At 28.5% G+C, this 6,219-nt stretch overlaps 1 protein-coding gene across 2 annotated transcripts in view; it reads left to right on the forward strand.

Annotated features, from left to right (window-relative positions):
* Nucleotides 1–6,219, forward strand: part of LOC123004281 — a 35,054-nt gene that overhangs the window by 22,462 nt on the left and 6,373 nt on the right. The window contains exon 1 of one of the 2 annotated variants that reach the window (XM_044397464.1): nt 5,697–5,728. The exons of the other annotated variant lie outside the window; for it this stretch is intronic. The gene's annotated coding sequence lies outside the window, so the exon portion shown is untranslated. Of the gene's footprint in view, nt 1–5,696; nt 5,729–6,219 lie in introns of those variants that run through there. 2 annotated transcript variants of the gene reach the window in all.

Consider the following 6,219-nt stretch of genomic DNA (forward strand, 5'->3'; position numbering starts at 1 on the left):
CATCATTAAGGTAGCCAATGTTTTAGATTTACTGTTTTAGTTTAAGTTAGAAATTGTATATAATCAAATTATTTTTATAATAAAAGGAGTTTTTATAATAGTACAACAGCGACTGTTATTTGCTCCACAACCCTTAAGCTTCGCCGAACAGCTATTGATAATAGTATCGGAGTTTTTAGCTGATATATACCTACTTCGGATATATAAAAATGACCAAAATTTTGACAAAAATCAAAGAAATTGATCCAAATGCTTTTTAGGCATTTAAGAGATTGAGAAATGAGCATAAAATGTTGTAGAAACGCGAAAAATAAATTTTTGAGAAATTTTGTCTTTGAATGCGATATCCCGTTTTTCCTCGGAAACATTTTCTTTCTAAATGTCTGAATATTAATTTTATTAGTTTTACTAGATATTCATTCAATGATTTTACTGTGCATTTATTATTTTTACCGTGCATTTATTATTTTATTGTGCATTTAATTTGTTCTTAAAAAAATAATTTGAATACGCATAATAAAAAAGCATAAGCGCAAAAGAACAAATAAAAGCAAACATAAGAGCATAAAAGTATATAAGCTTTTTTTGATTTTTTGTAATAAGTTTAATAATAGTTATTTACGTATAAAATACATATTTACATATTTGTATGAATATTAAATTAATTAGTTTTGCTAGACATTCATTCATTGTCTTTACTGTGCATTTATTATTTTTACTGATTAAAAATACTTATCGTTTAAATAATATACTGTGCATTTAATTTGTTCCCCAAGAAAATAATAACGCATAATAAAAATGCATAAGCGCATTAGAACAAATAAAAGCATAAAAGCTTTTTTATTGATTTTTTGCAACATGTTTAATAATAGTTATTTACATATCAAGGGAATAAGTGATTTACAAAAAATCTGTCTTATAAAAATTAAAACGTAAAGTTTTATTTTAAATTAAAGGTCTTGAACAGAAATCCAAATATTAAAGTTTGAAAACAAAAATTGTGACAATTTAGGTACTAATAACGCTATTGAATAAATATAGTGCGTTTGCCGCCTTTTTTGTTTTTTTATGTTTTTTTTTATATTTTTACATATTTATTTATCAAACATTATTTTTCGTTTTAACTGAGGTGAATACTCGAAAAATGAAAGCAGCGAATACTTCGTTGAACACTGCTAACTTTATTCAAATATTTAGATGCACAAATGAAATATGTATATTGTTGTGATTGATTTTCCCCGCAAACAAGTTAAAAATAGCAAAACGAAGAAGTTGCATACTTAAATTTTCCACAAGTAATTCGAGTTAGTTAAAAAAACGAATTTCTTTATGTATAAGTCTTTTGATGTTAAATTATGTCAGTGTGTCTCGTTTTGGTGTCCACATCTGTCATGTCTTTTCCTTTGATGTAAATACTTGGTTAGGTGTCATGGGACGCGTCTTCTTGAGCCGCCTATTAACCTTTAATTGCCAATTACCGTATTTATGACGTAGTTAAACTCAATTACGATATAAAAACGCACGTTTATAATAAATCCACGATCAAAGTTAAACATGACTGATACTTAATCCTTTGTTTAATCCGCGGATGTACCGTCGTGTTATTTACTCGCAACAAGTGCGCGATTTCCCGGAGAGATTAACGGGAAAAAACCGTTCCGCTTGTTATCACCTTGTACGTATTGGATTTTTTCCCACTGAACTTTTCTTTGCGCGAAAAAACACAAACTTTAATTGTTATTTGTTTGCCAAATCACAGCTTAATTCCATTATTTTGAAACGAGTGAAAGGTTAAATGGCGTAAAATGCAACAAATTTATACATCAATTGTGATTTTAACCTCAGGGGAGGATTGGGGGTAATTGGGTTAGAAAATTGATTGCTACGTGCCTGTGCAAAAATTAGCATTTTTATTGATGGGCTGTGGGACCCACAAATATTTTTTTGACACTGATCAAAGATAGACAATGATGGATTACTATTAAATTATTAGATAAACAAAGAAGGAAAATAACAGACTTTTTCATAACATAATAGAGTACAACTTTGCGTTATGATTTTCAAAGAAACGTCTGAAAATTCGTTCATAAATCATGAAAATTTATAGCTGAGAGAAATTATTAAAAACTGGGACACAATCGATACCTGAAACGTGAAAATTAATTAATTCGTGTAAAATGCAAGACGTGCGATTTTTCTCTGTGTAAATGCCAAGCTTTCAGCTCGATTAACTTTTGGAACACCAGACGCTGAAAAAATTTTTCGGATCTTCAAGGAAATAAATCTAGTGTCAGCAACAGGTCCCATTTTTAATATTTAGTTTTTTCGGCGTATCGTTATTTCTATTTTATGCATCGACGTAAACACATGTCAACCGACATCAAAATAAAACCAATTAATATCGCGTTTCCTATTTATGCCGTCATAGACAATGAGTTGTTTATAGCATGATTTTTTTCAAAAATGGAATATTTTGTTTTGAAAGACGTCCTTGACTCGGCGAAGCTTTCAAACTATAAAGTGCTTTAGTGCTGCATAAAAGAATTTTCTTATGATCCAATTTGGCGTTTTGGGTTAATATTGGGATTTACAGCGGGTTAATTGACTTTTATTACACACTGTTTTAATATTCCTTATCCAAAGGATTAATTAACAATCGAGTTTCGAGATTGTAATAACACTGCGATTATTAATTTTTTTCCTCATAAATTTTCATGTTTCAACGTTGGTTGAGTTATTGCAGCAACATGTAGTTGTTTAAATAGTTAAGGAGAGTTTTGGCGAGATTTATCCTGACTTATTTATGTAAAAAATGGGAAAAATAAAGGTCGTGGTTGTTTAGTTATGCGGATTTTAGGATGGTAATACTGCAATGTGCAAATTAACTACCGACGCTGGTTTTTGACGGCTTTGAAATGTAAATCTTGGATAATGAAGCACAACAACAATTTGAGAATGGGAGAAAATATTTTTGTTTTTATACTGTCAGTGTTGTAATTATTTTTCAACGTAACAATTTCTCAGTCATCTGCATTTAAAATAAAATTAATTTTAATTGATATCAGATCCGCAAGTTTAATTGCTTTTGCAGCGTAATTTATTGAATTTTGATTTAATTGGTAATTAATCATTTGTTGCATGAAACAACTGTTCGAATTTTTAAATTGACAATAAAATAATTGTAGTATAGTATGTGAGTGAAGGTCACAATATTATACAGACTGTTCCGACTAAACCCCACATTAGAAGTATTTTGAGAATTCTAACAATAATATTTATTTAAAATTTTGTTTAAAGCCATAATAGTTCAGGTTCTGCTCAATGAAGATATTTTCAAAATGGCGGTACTTCCTATTACACTGGAAGTGGATTTCAACTTCATTATTTGAAATAGAAAGGTATGCTTTTTATCGCATTTTTGGATTATTCAAGTGATTTTGAGAGACTTTTTATTAGCCTTTTTATACCGTTTAACCGTTTTTGAAATATTTAGACCTTTTTAAAAAATTTTGGATTTGAATCTTCCTATTCAAAAATTTATAACTCTACCATTTTTATTATGTTGAAACTGTATTTGGGTATACGAGAGAGAAAGGTTAGATCTTTCCTTTGATGTATTCATAATTAGAAAAATAAATTTAATTTGTATTTACGAAAAGAATAACACAAAAAAGAAACTTGGCTTTTTTTCAGTGAGAAATATTTCCATGGCAAATTATGCGAATAGTAATGAATTTCTTCTATAAAAAAAGATAGAATAACTTGGAAATCATTAAATTTAGGTATAGGGAATACAAATCGATGCAAAATTAAATTTGCTTTCATTTAGTGAAGAAAAGTTGAGGCCTTCTGTTTGAAAAAAATTAGTTACAGTTATTTGAAGTTTCCCTAACGTAACCTTAAATTTTGGAGGTTTGTTAATTATTTTTCTAATAATAAATACACGAAAGAAAAGATCTAACCTTTTTTGATTATGATTTCAAAATAGTTAAAAATGGTAGAGTTATCGATTTTTGAAGAGGAAGAATTAAAAAAATGTCAAAAAAGTCTACATATTTCAAAAACGGTTAAATTTAGGTATAGGAAAGTCTGATAAAAACTCTCTCAAAATCACTTTAGTAATTCAAAAAATCAATAAAAAACATAACATTCTATTGAACGTAACAAAGTTGAGACCCAATACTTCTAATGTGGGGTTTTGCCGGAACAGCCTGTATACGTGGTCAATAATCATATTTTAATGTGAAAAACACAATCTTTGAACAACCTTATTTTGTCATTTTTTTTATTGAAATTTAAGTAAAATTGACTTTGAAATGTTATTGTTTGCAGAACAAAAATTTTGATCATTATTTCAACAGAGTGCAACAAGAACTTTTCTCTGAACTTATGAGTTTTGTTGTTGTTTTGCTGTTTTTAATTTCGATATTACATTTTAGTAACCAAATTTAATTTTATTCCAGCACAAAAAATAAAAAATTGGATAGGTCTTAGACCATTTAACTGTAAAAAAATTAAATATTGGGTGTATTGTATTGGCATGAAAAACAAAAAACAATTTTTGGACCCTAATCTTATTGACATTAATTTATTGTTTTGTGTTAATTTTATTTTTTTGCATGTTGCTTTATTTCCTGTAAACATTAAAAAAATTCTATGTAAACCAAATTATTAATTTGGTCATTATGAATGATTTTTAAGTATTTTAAAAACGGATTATTTTCGCTCTAAAAAAATTAAATTATCTATTTTTTCCAAATGTCGCTTATTAAACTTTTCATCAATTTTTTGTATCAGTTTTCACACTAATGAAATTTGCTTATCCTGAATTTTATACAATGGAATAGTGTGTGGTAAATGTTAATTGCTTTTAATCAAATATTGGGCAAATCTGAGCTTAGTTTTAGTATTATTAAAATTAATTAACAAAACATTTTGGCTTCATTTCAGAACCAAACATTTGGAATACATTTTATCGTCGATATTATCGTGCGAATTGCAGTTTGTCACATCAAATATCAATCGTTGAACGAATCGCCATTATTGCTTTCATATTTGCCTAAACCTGTGTCGGGTTGTAATCATCAAATGAATGAAAAATCCATTTTGTCAATGAACAATTGATTTTTGAAAGCGTAAAATGCAAGTCATAACTCTGCGAAATTAACTTTGAAAGCTCTGTCCCATCCAATAGATTCTGCAATAAATACAAAAGCCAAGAAGCTTTATTTCACAAGCCCTCCTTTTAAAATCGTCTATGACGACATTTTAATTAATTGAATTATTACGACGATCTTTAAAACACACCTCCAAGGAGAGCATTTCTGATATTACACCAAAAGCTCTAACGTTGTGATAATTCGATTAGTGAGAGAGGTAGCGGCTCCATGTATTGAACTATTATCCAATCAAATTATCATTTTGTTTAATAATTAATGTAAATTTTGGCTTTACATAACTCGGTTTTAATTAGGCAAATCCGGTGATTTCGTCACAAAGTGAAACACGAAACTTTGTCGAATAGTGATGATGAAACACTAGAGCTTGAAACATTTTTAATTTGTTGCTTTCTATTGATTGGTCGGAAGTGGAACGACGTCATTTTGGTTATCGCGTATGGTTGGTGGGACGCCGAGCGCCGCGACGTTCATATAAAACTGAAATCACATCACCCTTGCTTCATTGTAGTACGTGCGTCCTCATCTTCGTGATCTTGAAACTAACAAAGGTAAGAATACATTAATAAGAATAAATAAATGACTTGTAGACAAAAATATTTGAGTGAGAAAAATGGTGGATGCGCCAGGTTATTTGTATTTTTTAGTTTAAATTTTGTGTGCGTTTTGACGTGAGTTTATAAATTTTTGATAACGATGATTTAAAGCTCTATTTGTCTGTATTACGTAGGGGTGTTTTATAATGTAATAAAACATTGTTGCACACATCAAATCAATTTATTTTTACGTTGCTGAACATATTTTGTAAATATTTGTACATATTTGTAAAAAATTTGTAAATATTTGTCACAGTTACAAATCTATCAGGACTAAATCAGTTGCATTTGTATTTTTAGAAAGAAGTGAAGATTGAAAAGTTATAAAATAAGCTAACTTTTCTTGACATTTCTTAGTTTTAAACTTTTAGAATAAGAAAGCTGTTTTTTTAATTAAAAAATTGTACAAAATTATAACATATTTTTTTGTAATTATTATTATTATT

This window comes from Tribolium madens, unplaced genomic scaffold (genome assembly GCF_015345945.1).
Source record: "Tribolium madens isolate multiple individuals breed KSU strain unplaced genomic scaffold, Tmad_KSU_1.1 Scaffold_1;HRSCAF=32;Tcas5.2_LG8, whole genome shotgun sequence".
In the NCBI taxonomy this organism is placed as follows: domain Eukaryota; kingdom Metazoa; phylum Arthropoda; class Insecta; order Coleoptera; family Tenebrionidae; genus Tribolium; species Tribolium madens.